The 17,589-nt window shown below is 46.0% G+C and overlaps 1 pseudogene; it reads left to right on the top strand.

Moving 5' to 3' along the window:
* The window catches only part of LOC139160363 (zinc finger protein 721-like), a 48,617-nt pseudogene that overhangs the window by 20,793 nt on the left and 10,235 nt on the right, over nucleotides 1-17,589 (top strand).

The raw sequence follows: 17,589 nt of genomic DNA, 5'->3' as shown, positions 1-17,589 counted from the left end.
TATATGCGCAAAATTGGAAAGGGGAGGAAACCCCTAAGGAAGAAGAGGTCATAGCTAAAATATTAGATTGCGCTGAAATGGATATGATGACAAGAAGATTAAACGATCAAGAGGATACTAAATTTTATGAAACATGGAACAATGTCTATAAATGGATAGATAAGAAAAAATAAGATATATCTTTAGTTGTTTTTTCTTTGTATTAGTTTTTACCTAGGTGATAACAATATTAATATTAGTTTAAAAGGACTTTTTGATGATTATGATATAGTAGTGTATGTATGTATAAGTATAAGCAATATACCAAGATGCATAATAGTTGAATTTAGCTTTATTGTTTGAATTGAAGGTTTGACACTATTTTACTATAGTAATTAAGATTATATTAAAGGTATTTTTTTGGTAATTATGTTATACTAACCCTACTTAACACTCACATTAAGATCTGTAAAACTTTAACCCAAATTTATTAACTTTTTTTTTTTACTATAATAGTTAACATATATTTAACTATGTATTCTTTTTCTACATATGAATGTATACTTTCATAAGAAGCGGGGGAAATGTACCCCCACTTTATGTTTATTGTTTGTATGTATTTGTCTGTTTTTATGAAAAAAATAATTAAAAAAATTGAAAAAAAAAAGAGAGAATATAATCAGGTAGAATGTATTAAAGGGGGAATAGAGGAGAAAATAAAGGAGTGAAATATAACTATGAGAGAATAGCAGAAAAAGATATAGGTATAGAAGAGAAGATATATGAGATATAGGAGAGATAATAGGGCAGGGGACAGTAGACACTCTGGTGCACTTATGTACGCCCCTTACTGACCTCTTAGGAACTTGGTGAGGTCAACCATGGACAGTCTAAGCGTAAAATGTTGGGGGTTAGGGGATGATACTACAGAGTCCGGTAGTGAATTCCACGCTTCGACAACTCGATTACTAAAGTCATATTTTTTACAGTCAGGTTTGGAGTGGTTAATATTAAGCTTGTATCTGTTGTGGGCTCTTGTGTTGTTGCAGTTGAAGCTGAAGTAGTATGAATTGTATTTCTTACAATTAATTAAGATGAATTGTATTTCTTACCTGTTCTTTACTTCCCCCTTGGAAGGGATGAAGCTTCCTATAGAACCCTTCCTAAAGGCGAAAGTGTGTACATGGTTTGGAAAGTGTGCACAAGTAATTGGATTCAAAAGGATTCTTTATCAGGAAGGAAAGGACAGCCTCCATCCTCCTGGGATCCAATGGCAAACACACTGTTTCCACCAATTGCATAAGCGCCTTCCTTGCGCACAGAATACACCAGGTGACTCCCACAGAAAAGACAACGGAACATCTTGTGTTTCAGCCACTAGAGGGCGAATGCCAGAAGTTATTTACAGAGAATGGGAAGGAAGTGACATCACTTGGGGTTTTCCCCTTTAGGACCCAGCGCTTTGTCTCTTTTGCAGCTTTTGAGCTTCACAGGAGGTTTAAACGGGAGACGGAAAGTCTTGAAGGGAGGAGAACTAGAGGTGGGCATGGTAAGTGATGCATGTGTGAGTGTGTCTTCGAGTGCAAGGGGTGGGTGGGGAGCAGAGGGTGCTCGTGCTAGAGAAAGAAGGGACAGAAGCCAAGCTCCCATGCAGGTTTAATTTTCTGAGTCCTGGGATGGGAGAGCCCAGATCCCATGTTCCCCTGCCGCCCCTCTCCACGCAGGTGGGGGGCAGAGGGAAGCAGTGCTCCTGATGAGCCGTGTTGCCCCAGGAACAAACAAATCCCCAGAGAGGAGGAAGGGTCCTGGGGAATCCCTCAATCCCCCTCCCCAATAGCCTGGAGAAAGCTCCGAGGTGGGATATGGGGAGAGCTTGGAGGGCAAATCTGGAGCAGGAAATAAGAACTTGGTTGCAAGGGAGCCTGCCTTCTCCTTATGTGCTGGTGAGACTAAAATAGGCTTGGATCCCCAGGAGTTCAATTTCTCTTAGGAGGGTGAGTGAACCAGGACATCGCCAACCCCAGTGCTTCATGTGAACAGTTGCTTAGCCTATTTGTGTTTTGGGAATAATAGTAGTAGTAGTAGTAGTAGTAGTAGTAGTAGTAGTAGTAATAGTAATAGTAGTAGTAGTAGTACTACTACTACTATTATTATTCCCAAAACAGTAGTAGTAGTAGTAGTAGTAATAATAATAATAATAATAATAATAATAATAATAATAAGTGATTCTCCTACCTCTCCGGTGGTCTCAGTCGGTGTTAGTAGGGGGTCAGAGGTCGACTTCTAGGTCTCTTCCTTGTGGGGGGCCTCGGGTCGGTCCTCTCCCCCTGCTATTCAATATATACACGAAACCGTTGGGTGAGATCATCCAAGGGCATGGGGTGAGTTATCATCAGTACGCTGATGATACCCTGTTGTACATCTCCATCCCATGTCCAGTCAGTGAAGTGGTGGAAGTGATGTGTCAGTGCCTGGAGGCTGTTGGGGTCTGGATGGTGTCAACAGGCTCAAAGTCAACCCTGACAAGACGGAGTGGCTGTGGGTTTTGCCTCCCAAGGACAATTCCATCTGTCTGTCCATTACCCTGGAGGAGGACTTATTGACCCCCTCGGAGAGAGTCCGCAACTTGGACCTTGATCCACAGCTCACATTAGAGCATCATCTTTCAGCTGTAGCGAGGAGGGCGTTTGCCCAGGTTCGCCTGGTGCACCAGTTGCGGCCCTATTTGGACAGGGAGCCACTGCTCACAGTCACTCATGCCCTCATCACCTCGAGGTTCGACTACTGCAATGCTCACTACATGGGGCTACCTTTGAAAAGTGTTCGGAAACTTCAGATCGTGCAGAATGCAGCTGCAAGAATAATCATGGGCTTTCCTAGATATTCCCACGTCTCTGCGGCCTGCACTGGCTGCCGATCAGTTTCCGGTCACAATTCCGACCACCTTCTGCCGCATGAATCCCAGCGACCAGTTTGGTCCCACAGAGTTGGCTTCCGGGTCCCGTCGACAAAACAATGTTGTCTGGCAGGACCCAGGAGAAGAGCCTTCTTTGTGGCGGCCCCGGCCCTCTGGAATCACCTCTCCCCAGAGATCAGGACTGCCCCCACCCTCCTTGCCTTTCGCAAACTTCTGAAAACCCACCTTTGTTACCAGGCTTGGGGAAACTGACATACCTCTAGCTGTTACATTTCATGTATGGTTTGTCTGAACTGTATGATTGTTTTTTATAACAGTTTTAAAATTGTTTTTAATATTGGATTTGTATCATATATTTTGTTGTGAGCCGCTCCGAGTCCTCGGAGAGGGGCGGAATACAAATCTAATAAATTATTATTTGTTGTGGTTGGCTCTGGCCCAGCTCCTGCCCCAGGGAATGTGGAGGTGGATGCAGGGGAAACTTCAACATGGCACAGGCCTGTGTTATTGCCGACAGAGTCAGTTCAGAGTTTAGTTTCCTCGGACAAAGAAGAAGGTGGGAGTGACTTGCCAGAGGGGGGCTTGGCACACAGCCCAGGCAGTCAATCTCCCTTATCTTCCATTGATTCGGATGAAGCCATTTTGGATCCAGCGCAGAATTATGCGTAGAAGAGACCAAGTAAGGACATATTACAGGAGATAAGAGCGGCCACCTGTGTTTGGGTGGGGCTCCAATAATTAGGGCTGCTGCTATAAATAGCAGCATGTGGGTTTGGCCGTTGTGGAAGAGTATCTGATCACAGTTCGTCAGGAATCCTGTGTTGCTGGTTTCTGGACTTTGTTTGTTGATTTTTCATGCCTTTGAAAACAAAGCAGAACAATGTGTGTGTGTGTGTGTGTCTCACTTGGTTGGAAGAAGAAGGGATGTGAAGTTTCTTCAGAGCTGCTAGCTAAGTACTTAATGACTGCTTAAGGTTAATTGTACAGACTACCTGGTTGTTTTGGGACGAGTGCTCTTTGCCATACAAAAAGAGTGCTTAGTTTATTTTGAATTTTGGGATAAAGAACATTATTTTGAATTTTCAAACGTGTGTGTGTGTCTGAAATTTGTACCCTTGAATTTTTGGGAGCTCCTACCAGAGAGCCCGGCAGAACAATTATTATTATTAATTATTATAGCTTGCAGTACTAATCATTGCATCACTGAGGCTCTTATTATTATTATTTTTATTTATTATTTTTATTATTTTTATATATTTATAATAATAAATTAATATTTTTAATTAATTAATTCATTCATTCATAATCTCAGATATGCCATAGAAATTGGAAGCCATTTGTAACACCATTTGATGGAGGCAAAAAATTGGCAACAGATGGCTGAAACACTTGCCTGACCTGGAGCTACAGGAATGCTACTTTGAATAGGAAGGTATCTGGAGATCCATAACATTCTCTGGACCCATTTGGAGTTGCACTACAAGACGGAGAAATAATGAAAAGCCAATCCTTCGCAAGTGAGGAAATTGGAAAAGGCCCTTCTGGTGTCCAGCCTGGGAACTATGGGGAGATCTGGGCAAGAACTGGGCAAAAGATCCTGGAGGAGACAACTACCCTTTCAAAAGTTCAGCCCTGGAACTTTGGAAGCTTCCAATACAAGGAGGATGAAGGTCCCCGAGGACTTTGCAGCCAACTCCATTCCTTTTGTAGTCAATGGTTGAGACCAGACAAGCACACAAAAGCTCAGATGTTGGACCTGGTTGTTCTGGAGCAGTTCCTGGCGCTTCTGCCCCTGCAGATGGAGAGCTGGGTGCGGGAGTGTGGAGCAGAGACCAGCTCTCAGGCGGTGGCCCTGGCAGAAGGCTTTCTCCTGAGCCAGGTGGTGGAGCAGAAGGAAAGGACTGAGTTGCAGGTGAGACACCTTTATTTGGGAGCTCAGAATTGATTAAATCTAATACACTGTGTTTGAATTCTTAGCCCTTGCCTACCAGAGTTCTTTGGTATTCATTATACGGGGAGATACCCTCCAGGCCCAGCCGATCAGTTTCCGGTCACAATTCAAAGTTTTGGTTATGACCTATAAAGCCCTTCATGGCACCGGACCAGATTATCTCAGGGACTGCCTTCTGCTGCACGAATCCCAGTGACCAGTTAGGGGCCACAGAGTGGGCCTTCTCCGGGTCCCGTCAACTAAACTGTTGTTTGGCGGGACCCAGGAGAAGAGCCTTCTCTGTGGCGACCCCGGCCCTCTGGAACCAACTCCCCCCAGAGATTAGAATTGCCCCCACCCTCCTTGCCTTTCGTAAGCTTCTTAAAACCCACCTCTGCCGCCAGGCATGGGGGAACTGAGATATTCTTTCCCCCTAGGCCTTTATAATTTTATGCATGGTATGTTTGTATGTATGTTTGGTTTTATAATAAGGGTTGTTTTTTTTAGTTGTTTTAGTATTGGATTGTTACATGCTGTTTTTATTACTGTTGTTAGCCACTCCTAGTCTATGGAGAGGGGCGGCATACAAATCCAATCAATCAATCAATCAATCAATATTTATTACTTGCAGGACAGTGTTTTGTTATTTGTGGTAGTCCTTCCTTTTCACTTTCCAACCTCACTGATGGATTCTGGAGCTTCAAAATGGTATTCAGAGAAGAATGATCTTGATGTGTATTGTCCATTCATTCTTCTTGTTCCTTCTTGCTTTTTCAAGCCTTTCATGATGGAATTCAGAGATCCTGGGCGAAGGAGGCGTCCATCAAATTCATCACCAGATACGTTTTGCAGGAGGATCTCTCAGGATGATCCAAATCAAGACACAACCAGAGGTAATGCAACACTCTCCCATTCCCCAAAGAGATCTCAGCTGTTTCATCTTCAGTATGTTTTCTCTTCTATAGAACACCACCTTCTACATTGTGAATTATGCAGTTTAAAATTCTGTCTTCCTCACAGGGATGAACAGAAGGAAGGTGGTCCTTCCTGAATGTGGAGCTGAAACAGGGGTTGAAATTCAGGTAAGAAGAAGAAATTTATTTATTAGTATTCTGAGCAGAGACAGGTTACAAGCGGTGTGCCACAAGGTCCTATTCTGGGTCCTATTCTTTTTAATATGTTTGTGAGTGACATAGGGGAAGGTCTGGTAGGGAAGGTTTGCCTATTTGCCGATGACTCTAAAGTGTGCAATAGGGTTGATATTCCTGGAGGGGTCTGTAATACGGTAAATGATTTAGCTTTACTAGATAAATGGTCAAAGCAATGGAAACTGCAGTTTAATGTTTCCAAATGTAAAATACAGTGATCCCCCGTTTATTGCGTCCCCAACCATTGCGAACAGGGTACTTCGCGATTTTTCAACCCGGAAGTCAAAATACCATCTGCGCATGCGTGCCCATTTTTTCTATGGGCACGCATGCGTAGATGGCAACCGGGAGATCAGCTGCTGGGCGGCTTCCCTGGGTCTTCCCCCTCTTGCTGGCGTCAGCGAGGAGTTTCCCCACCGCCCACGCAAACTCCTCGCTGCCGCCCGCCCTTCGCCCGCCCACGCGGTTCATTCTCGCCGCTTTCGAGCTGAGTCCGGAAGAGAATTCGCTCCCGGACTCAGCTCGAAAGCGCCGATAGCCAGCGTGGACAAGCCGTTCGCTAGCACTGGCTATCGGCGCTTTTGGGCTGAGTCCTGGAGCGAATTCGCTCCCGGACTCAGCTCGAAAGCGCCGAGAGCCAGCGCGGAGGAGCCGAAGATTGGGGGCGGCGCGGCTATTTTAAAATGTCGCCGCCGGCATGGGGGGCTTGCCAGCACCCCCCGGACCCCCAACCCGGGTTTGGGGGGCTGCTAGGAAGCCCCCCATGCCGGCGGCAAACAGCCGCGCCGCCCCCAATCTTCGGTTCCTCGCTAGCGCTGTGGGAGTAAAAACACCATCTGCACATGCGCAGATGGTGTTTTTACTTCCGCAGCGCTACTTCGCGAAAACCCGCTCGTTGCGGGGGGTCCTGGAACGGAACCCTCGCAACGAGCGGGGGATCACTGTAATGCACTTGGGGAAAAGGAATCCTCAATCTGAGTATTGCATTGGCAGTTCTGTGTTAGCAAAAACTTCAGAAGAGAAGGATTTAGGGGTAGTGATTTCTGACAGTCTCAAAATGGGTGAGCAGTGTGGTTGGGCGGTAGGAAAAGCAAGTAGGATGCTTGGCTGCATAGCTAGAGGTATAACAAGCAGGAAGAGGCAGATTGTGATCCCCTTATATAGAGCACTGGTGAGACCACATTTGGAGTACTGTGTTCAGTTCTGGAGACCTACAAAACGATATTGACAAAATTGAACGGGTCCAAAGATGGGCTACAAGAATGGTGGAAGGTCTTAAGCATAAAATGTATCAGGAAAGACTTAATGAACTCAATCTGTATAGTCTGGAGGACAGAAGGAAAAGGGGGGACATGATCGAAACATTTAAATATGTTAAAGGGTTAAATAAGGTTCAGGAGGGAAGTGTTTTTAATAGGAAAGTGAACACAAGAACAAGGGGACACAATCTGAAGTTAGTTGGGGGAAAGATCAAAGGCAACATGAGAAAATATTATTTTACTGAAAGAGTAGTAGATCCTTGGAACAAACTTCCAGCAGACGGGGTTGGTAAATCCACAGTAACTGAATTTAAACATACAGTGATTCCCCGATTATTGCGAGGGTTCCGTTCCAGGACCCCTCGCAATGATCGGTTTTTCGCGAAGTAGCGCTGCGGAAGTAAAAACACCATCTGCGCATGCGCAGATGGTGTTTTTACTTCCGCCGCAGCAGCGAGGAGCCGAAGGTTGGGGTTTCCCCGCCGCCCACGCAAACTCCTCGCTGCTGCCGCACCCGCCGGTCGCCCGCCCTTCGCCCGGCCACCCGCCGTTCGCTCGCTGCTCGCCCGGCCACCCGGGTTCGTTTGGCTTCGGGACATGCCGGCGGCGACGTTTTAAAACAGCCGCGCGGTTTCCCAACTGAGTCCCGAAGTTCGCCTTTGACTTCGGGACTCAGTTGGGAAGCCGCGCGGCTGTTTTAAAACGTCGCCGCCGGCATGTCCCGAAGCCAAACGAACCCGGGTGGCCGGGCGAGCAGCGAGCGAACGGCGGGTGGCCGGGCGAATGGCAGGCGAGCGGCGAATGGCGGGCGAGCTGGGCAAAGGGCGGGCGAATGGCGGGTGGCCGGGCGAAGGGCGGGCGAGCCGGGCGAACAGCGGGCGAACGGCGGGTGGCCGGGCGAAGGGCAGGCGAACGGCGGGCGAGCCGGGCGAACGGCGGGTGGGCGGGCGAAGGGCGGGCGAGCGGCGAGCGGCGGGTGGCCGGGCGAACGGCGGGCGAACGGCGGGTGGCCGGGCGAACGGCGGGCGAGCGGGTGCTGGGGGGGGCTTCGCCCTCCCGCCAGCAAGAGGGGGAAGACCCAGGGAAGCCGCCCAGCAGCTGATCTGCCCGGCGCCATCTACGCATGCGTGCCCATAGAAAAAAAGGGCGCGCATGCGCAGATGGTGTTTTTACTTCCGGGTTCAAAAATCGCCATATAGCCATTTCGCAATGATCGGGATCGCAATACCCAGGGGATCACTGTATATCCCTCCTAAGATAAAATACGGGGAATAGTATAAGGGCAGACTAGATGGACCATGAGGTCTTTTTCTGCCGTCAGTCTTCTATGTTTCTATGTTTCTAATTTAGAGGTAGTGGGCACCAGAGGTGACTTTCAACAGGTTCTGACCAGTTCTGGAGAACCGGTAGGGGAAATTTTGAGTTTTGAATTTCTGCATGCATCTTTCCCTTTCAGGAGGGTCTTGTCTCTTTCGAGGAGGTGGCCGTGTATTTTTCCGAGGAGGAATGGTCTGTGCTGGATCCTGACCAAAAAGTTCTCCATTGGGAAGTCATGGCGGAAAACTACGGGAACGTCGCCTCTCTTGGTAAGGATGTTTCCTATTCTCCAGTCAAGGCCTTCAGGAAGACATTTTGTAATTACAGCCTGTTTCTGATTATTATTATTATTTATTGTTAAAACCAAATTCTTTTGCTATTTTCAGAGTTACGATTCATGCATATAGAAATTATTTATTTATTTATTTTATTTATTTATTAGATTTGTATGCCGCCCCTGAGACTCGGGGCGGCTAACAACAATGAAAAGACAATGTAAACAAATCTAATATTAAAAATAATCTAAAAAACCCTAATTTAAAGAACCACTCATACATACAGGCATACCATGTATAAATTCTATAAACCTAGGGGGAAGTGAAATTTCAATTCCCCCATGCCTGACGACAGAGGTGGGTTCTAAGAAGCTTGCGAAAGGCAAGGAGAGTGGGGGCAACTCTGATATCTGGGGGGAGCTGGTTCCAGAAGGTCAGGGCTGCCACAGAGAAGGCTCTTCTCCTGGGTCCCGCCAAACGACATTGCTTAGTCAATGGGACCCAGAGAAGGCCAACTCTGTGGGACCTAACCGGTCGCTGGAATTCGTGTGGCAGAAGGTAGTCCCAGAGATATCCTGGTCTGATGCCATGAAGGACTTTATAGGTCATAGCCAACACTTTGAATTGTGACCGGAAATTGATCGGCAACCAATGTAGACTGCGGAGTGTTGGTGTAACATGGGAATATCTTGGGAAGCCCATGATTGCTCTCGCAGCTGCATTCTGCACGATCTGAAGTTTCCGAACACTTTTCAAAGGTAGCCCCATATAGAGAGCGTTACAGTAGTCGAACCTTGAGGTGATATTATTTATGTCATAACATTGTAAGCATGAAAATGAGCGGTGCGTGGCCTAGGGTTGGAACTCGCACTTCACAATCAGAAGGCTTGAGTTCTGTCCTAGGTAAAGGCAGATATTTTTATGTTTGGCACAGTGAGAATATATCTGCCGTGAACTCTGCACTGGCTACAGGCAGGGCATCCGGGCAGCAAACTCTCAGCTCCATTCAGTTGCCCTCTTGACTCTACCCCAATGCAAAGGATCACAGGTTCATTAAAATTGTTTTTATTATTGTTGTGAGCCCCCCCGAGTTTTCGGAGAGGGGCGGCATACAAATCTAATAAATTATTATTATTATTAAATTATTAAAAGAAAAAGATATATAAAAATGAAAGCATGAAACACATTGGAATCGGGCAAATGTCAGAAGGCAATTATTATAAATTCTGACAGATTGATCTTTATCCCTAACCTTGCTATTATTTTTATTGCTGTTCCCCTTTGAAGGTGACAATGGGCAAGACCATGAAGAGTCCAGGGAATCATTCGGAGTGTTCAGCCACGGAGGCATAATAGAGAGGCCTGAAATTCAAATAAAACTCCAAAGGCAAGAGAGAAATAAAATTATTCACATGGAAGAGAAGCTGAATAAATCCCTGGGGAATGGAAAAAGCTTCAGTAAAAACAGGACTCTTGCGATTCATAAAGGAAGCCACACAGAGGAAAAACCATTTAAATGCATGGAGTGTGGAAAGGGCTTCAGCAAACCCAGTACTCTGTTTTCCCACAAAAGGATCCACACAGGGGAGAAGCCTTTTAAATGCTTGGAGTGTGGAAAGGGATTTAGGTGCAACAGTAATCTTACTTCCCATAAAAGGATCCACACGGGGGAGAGGCCGTATAAATGCTTGGAGTGTGGAAAAGGATTTAGGTGCAACAGTAATCTTACTTCCCACAAAAGAACCCACACAGGAGAGAAGCCATATAAATGCATGGAGTGTGGAAAGGACTTTAGTTGCAACAGTAGTCTTACTTCCCACAAAAGGACCCACACAGGAGAGAAGCCATATAAATGCATAGAGTGTGGGAAGGATTTTACTTGCAACAGTAGTCTTACTTCGCACAAAAGAACTCACACTGGGGAGAGGCCATATAAATGCATGGAGTGTGGAAAAGACTTTAGTTGCAACAGTAGTCTTACTTCCCATAAAAGGACCCACACAGGGGAGAAGCCATATAAATGCATAGAGTGTGGGAAGACTTTTACTCATAGCAGTCAACTTGCTTCTCATACATGGGTCCATAGAGGGGGGAAGCCTTATAAATGCATGGAGTGTGGAAAGGGCTTCTATGTAAATTCTTCCCTTGTGACACATAAAAGGATTCACACGGGGGATAAACCATATATATGTATGGAGTGTGGAAAAGGCTTTAATAAACTCGGTAATCTTACATCCCATAAAAGGATCCACACAGGGGAGAGGCCATATAAATGTGTGGAGTGTGGAAAGGGCTTCAGTGAGCATGGTAGTCTTATTTCCCATAAGAGGACTCACACAGGAGAGAAGCCATTTAAGTGCATGGATTGTGGAAAGGGCTTCAGCCGACGCAGTAAGCTTACGGCCCATAAAAGGATCCATACAGGGGAAAAACCGTATAAATGTGTGGAATGTGGAAGGTGCTTTAGTGAATATAGTAATCTTATTTCCCATAAAACGACACACACAGGAGAAAAGCCATATAAATGCATGGATTGTGGAAGGTGCTTCAGCCGACCCAGTAAGCTTTCTTCCCATAAAAAGATACATAGAGGTGTGGAGCCAGTTTCTGAAAGAGATAGATTTGGGTGAGAAGATATGCTAATTTAGAAGGTTTAATCTCTGGATCAACAGAACTCAGAAAAGTTTTTTGAGTTTGGCCCTCTCAATTGGCAGACCCAGAGAGAGTTGGATATATTTATTAAAATGAAAATATATGTTTTCATTTTAATTATGAACGATTTTTGAAGGTATCTGTATATTTTTAAAATATACAGTACAGTGTTCCCTCGATTTTTGCGGGTTCGAACTTTGCGGATAGCCACGGTTTTTCAAAAAATATTAATTAAAAAATACTTCACGGGTTTTTTCTATACCACGGTTTTTCCCGCCCGATGACATCATACGTCATCGCCAAACTAATAATTTTTGCAAATAACAAAAAAATTAATTATTGTTAATAAATAATTATGTTTATAAATATCAGGATCACTAAGTGACTTATTCAATGGTGAGTACCAGTAATAATGGTGAGTAAATGGTTGCTAAGGGAATGGGAAATGGTAATTTAGGGGTTTAAAGTGTTAAGGGAAGGCTTGTGATACTGTCCATAGCCAAAAATGGTGTATTTCCGCATCTCTACTTCGCGGAAATTCAACTTTCGCAGGCGGTCTCCCGTGAAAATCGAGGGAATACTGTATATATATTTCTGCTCCTCGTGAGTGACCACTGTCTGCATTTTTAGAAGTGATGCTTCTGCTAGTAAATCTTAACTTTCATATGTAACTTGGTTTTCTTCTTTCTAGTCTGCCTTTTACTTTGGACGAGTAGATTACTTTGAATGAGTAGATCATGTTAATTGCCGGGTTGAATGCTGTTATATCCAATACACACGTTGCTGAAGTACAATTAAATACTTTTGCCTATTTGGACTTGTGTTGATTGCATCACAATGAAACAGAGCAGAAAAAGTGAAGCTCCGCTTCAAGCTCTGGTTTTTCTGATCTGGAAGCCCTTACAGAGCACAACAGTCTCAGAGGGATCAATGAATCAATAGAGGAATTTTAGGGAGCAAGCAGCCAGCTGCTATGAAGAGTAACTCTACAAACTTGGACTGGAATGAAAGCAGTCGTCATGTGATGGCCAACTACAGTTGTGACAGCCTGACCAGTATGGACTTTAAACTACAGATTGGAATACTGACAACAAAAAAATCCTATACCATAAGAAGAAACCATGTGTAGAGAAGTAAAATCTGGAAGAATTACTGGTGGAGTAGCACAGGCAGGGCCTGTGACACGCAGCTGGGAGGCAGGTACGTGAGAAACAGGCCCACCTGAACCCCTAAGTCGAACTTCACAAGGAAGGACTCGCAACAAGCAATCTCTGGAGCAATGAGTCTACGCAGGCCAAGGCTCTTTATTTACCACCCACCTGGCATTGAGTAGCAGCAGCTTGAGCCCAGGGCCAGAATTACACTCATCACCAGTACCCAAGGTTGGGTTCACAGAGCCGGAACAAGGGATCGTTATTAAGCAGCGATCCCTCGTTCCCCTGGAACGGCTAAGATTCCTAAGAGGTCAGTAAGGGGCGAGTACAAACGCACTAGAGTGCCTTCCGTCCCCTGTCCTATTGCTCTCCTATATCTCCTATTCCTTCTATTCCTATATCTCTTCTTCTATTCTTTCATTGATATGTTCTATTACTATATCTTCTTTTCTATTATTTCTTAGATATATTTTACTATGAGTATCTCCTCTATAATCTTCAGCATGTATTTTACTATGTGTATATAGATATATATCCACTAAAACCCTCATTGTGTATTGGACAAAATAAATAAATAAATAAAATAAATAAATGAGTATCTCCTCTATAACCTTCATCATGTATTTTGCTATGTGTATATAGATATATACCCACTAAAATCCTCATTGTGTATTGGACAAAATAAAATAAATAAATAAATAATCCACAAATCAAATCACTTTTCACGCTACTACGAGTTCCAGGCCAGTCTTCCACACCGTGCGATTCACCATTTGTCTACTGGAGGGCGATCGTAAGAGAATGGAAAGGAAATGACATCAGTGGATCTAAACGCAGCGTTCCGTCCCTATTAAGCCTTCGAGTTCCAAGGAGATTCAAATGGGTCCCGGAAAACCTTGAAGGGAGGAGACGTAGAGGTGGGCAGGGTAAGTGGTGGATATGTGAGTGTGTCTTCGCGTGCAAAGTGTGTGTGAGAGAGCAGAGGAGGGTGCTCGTGCTAGAGAAAGAAGGGGCGGAAGCCGAGTCTCCATGAAGGTTCAATCTTCTGAGTCCTGGGGTGGGACAGCCCGGATCCCATGTTCCCGCTCCTCTCCAATCAGGTGGAAGGCAGAGGGAAGCATGCTCAGGATGAGCCGCGTTGGCCCAGGAGCAAATCCCCAGAGAGGAGGAAGGGTCCTGGGGGAATCCCTCAACCCCATCACCCACTTCCCCCAATAGCCTGGAGAAAGCTCCGAGGGGGGAGATGGGGAGAGCTTGGAGGGCAAATCTGGAGCAGGAAATAAGAACATGGTTGCAAGGGAGCAACTGCAGGTGATTGTCCCCCCTTCTCCTTATGTGCTGGAGGAGACTAAAATAGGCTTGGATCCCCAGGAGTTCAATTTCTCTTAGGAGGCCGAGTGAACCAGGGCATCGCCAACACCGGTGCTTATTATGTGAACGGTTGCTTAGCCACTTTGTGTTTTGGGTATGTTTGGGGAATCTTCCTGTGTGTAATTGTGTGATTGGCTCTTAAAAAGCAAACCCTGAAGAAAGGGAAGTGGAGCTGAAATCATTTATTGGCATTTCATTTTTTAAATGAACTTTCAATGATTTGTTAACTGGTTAGAATTTGCCATCTTGTATAATAAATTCTGCTTATAAGCAAATGTACATCTAGGGTTTTATGAAGCAACCCCTAAAAAGAAATGAAAAATGACCCAAATTAAATGTATTCAATGTTCCAAGTCTCTCAGGATGAGTAACTTCAGAGTAGCTCAGGGGCAGCTTCAGGATTTTGGTGGATTCTGGGAAACCCATAAGGAGGCTTGTGGAAGAATTAAAGAAGAAGAAACACAAAAAGAACTGTTTGCCTGTTGCGGAGTCTGTTTGTTTCCCCCATAGAAACATAGAAGACTGACGCCAGAAAAAGACCTCACGGTCCATCTAGTCTGCCCTTATACTATTTCCTGTATTTTATCTTAGGATGGATCTATGTTTATCCCAGGCATGTTTAAATTCAGTTACTGTGGATTTACCAACCACGTCTGCTGGAAGTTTGTTCCAAGGATCTACTACTCTTTCAGTAAAATAATATTTTCTCACGTTGCTTTTGATCTTTCCCCCAACTAACTCCAGATTGTGTCCCCTTGTTCTTGTGTTCACTTTCCTATTAAAAACACTTCCCTCCTGAACCTTATTTAACCCTTTAACATATTTAAATGTTTCAGTCATGTCCCCGCTTTTCCTTCTGTCCTCCAAACTATACAGATTGAGTTCATTAAGTCTTTCCTGATACATTTTATGCTTAAGACCTTCCACCATTCTTGTAGCCCGTCTTTGGACCCGTTCAATTTTGTCAATATCTTTTTGTAGGTGAGGTCTCCAGAACTGAACACAGTACTGTATTCCAAATGTGGTCTCACCAGCGCTCTATATGAGGGGATCACAATCTCCCTCTTCCTGCTTGTTATACCTCTAGCTATGCAGCCAAGCATCCTACTTGCTTTTCCTACCGCCCGACCACACTGCTCACCCATTTTGAGACTGTCAGAAATCACTACCCCTAAATCCTTCTCTTCTGAAGTTTTTGCTAACCCATCTGCCTGTTCTCCCTCCATTGGAGGAAACTAATATTTTGCAAGCCCTGTTGGAAAGGACATGGCTCACTGGCAAGCCACAATTATGGGTCCTAACAATTGTCCATATCCAGGTGGTGTCTTCGTTCTGATAATTCCCTTCCCTATAGACTACCCTCAAGCCACTTAGGGTTGCAGATATTGTACGAATTTTATCATCTTGTATTAATTATCCTGCTTTATCATCTTGTTTTAATTTACAGATTGGTTCTATCTTGGGGAGGGGTGCGAGTGTATATGTGTGGAAAGAGTGTCGGGATGGATTGGGAGTGACTGAGTGAGCCGGAGGCAAAGAATGTAGCCCCCCCTCTGCTGAGTGTGTAAACAGAAGCAGATGGGCACCTAGATATAACCTTCTGCTTGGTAGGAGAGGGGAGCCTGACCTGCCAGGAAGGAAGAGAGCCATAGATGTGGGGGAGGAGATATCTAGGGTGTTTGAGAGCTGGAGTATTACAGTTTTTTAAAAAAATATATTTTTATTTTTATTACAACAAACAAACAAAAATATACTTAAAGAAAAAGTGCCCAACACCAATAAAACCCCACCACCATTTAGGGGATTAAATTATTTACAATAAGTTTCAATTTCTTCCTTGGCTCCGGTTTACATTTCTTTACCATACAAAAAGTGATTGGAATTTATTTTTCACATTGTCGTCATAAATTCTACTTAAGATATAGTTTTTCACCTTATTCCATCGTGCCATCAGCTTCTCCAATTTATTTTCATCAAAGTTATTTAATCTTATTTCCATAATTTCGAAGTGGATGTGGTCCACCATGTACCAGTACCAATTCTGGATTGTCCATTTATTGCTGTCCTTCCACCCTAATACCACTACTGCTTGAGCGCTTTCCAAAGCTGCTGTTTTGATTTCTTTAAATTCTCGTAATTCCCCATATTTAACTAGTGTTGCTAATTCTTTCGTGATTATCCAATTAATGTTTAGCATATTGTTAATTTCATTCTGTACTTCCTTCCAAAAGTTTTGAACTTCAACGCATTCCCAGAGCATATGCATAAAAACTCCTTTTATTTGGCAACCATGCCAGCAATTTCCTTTTCCTTTCCTCTGGAAGTGTGCTAGTTTTACTGGCGTGAAGTACCATTTATGTAAAATTTTCCTTCTCATCTCTCTAATTCTTGTGTTCTTTATCTTATACAGTGATCCCTCGAGTTTCGCGATCTCGATGTTCGCTAAACGCTATATCGCGAGTTTTCAACCCGGAAGTAAACTCCATCATCTGCGCATGCGTGCCCTATGCGTAGATGGTGGAGTTTCCCCGCCGGGCAGAGGCTTCCCTGGGTCTTCCCCCTCTTTCTCTATGTTGCTTCTTCCTCTCTCACACTCTCTTCCTCCCTCTCTCATCTTTCTTTCCTTCTCTCTCTTTCTCTATCTCTCCCCCTCTTGCTCTCGAGCGGGCGCCTAGCAGCTGATCTGCTCGGCAGCGCAGCAGCAGCGAGGAGCCGAAGATCTTCGGCTCCTCGCTGGTGCTGCGCTGCCGAGCAGATCAGCTGCTAGGCGGACGAAGGAACCTTCCCTGGGTCTTCCCCGCCGCCTCGGATCCTCGCTGATGCCTGCCCGCCGTTTGCCGCTCGCCCCGTTCGGCGGCCGCACGTCCCGTTCGCCCGCCGCTCGCCTCATTCGCCCGCCGCTCCCCTCGTTCGCCCGCCGCTCCCCTCGTTCACCCCCCACTCCCCTCGTTCGCCCGCCGCTCCCCTCGTTCGCCCCCCACTCCCCTCGTTCGCCCGCCGCTCGCCTCGTTCGCCCCCCACTCCCCTCGTTCGCCCGCCGCTCCCCTCGTTCGCCCCCCACTCCCCTCGTTCGCCCGCCGCTCCCCTCGTTCGCCCCCCACTCCCCTCGTTCGCCCGCCGCTCCCCTCGTTCGCCCCCCACTCCCCTCGTTCGCCCGCCGCTCCCCTCGTTCGCCCCCCACTCCCCTCGTTCGCCCGCCGCTCGCCTCGTTCGCCCGCCGCTATCGAACTTGCTATCGAGCCTGCTAATGAAATCCAACCCGCAGCAGCCCTTTCCCTCTCCAGGCTGCGGGAGGGGTCCGGAGAACAATGCCTGGCGCCGCGCTCCCGGCTGGGCTTTTTTCCCCCATTTCCCCTCGGGTGGAATTTCAGACCCTCCGCCGGTTGGATTTCATTAGCAGGCTCGATAGCAAGTTCTTCCTCCCTTTAGAAAGCCCCGCAGCCTCCTCCGCCCGGCGAGGCCGCCAGCGAGGACCCGCAAAGCCGCCGCCGCCGCAGCGAGGCCAAGCCGCCCGCTCCCACGGCACGGGCTCCCAACACAGCGCCGCTCAGCCCGCCCTCGGCGATGCCTCCGCGGATCTGCAAGCC

The sequence above is a fragment of the Erythrolamprus reginae genome, chromosome 2, assembly GCF_031021105.1.
Source record: "Erythrolamprus reginae isolate rEryReg1 chromosome 2, rEryReg1.hap1, whole genome shotgun sequence".
In the NCBI taxonomy this organism is placed as follows: domain Eukaryota; kingdom Metazoa; phylum Chordata; class Lepidosauria; order Squamata; family Dipsadidae; genus Erythrolamprus; species Erythrolamprus reginae.
Note: the sequence above shows the minus strand (reverse complement) of the source record. Positions and strands in the feature narration are given on the sequence as shown.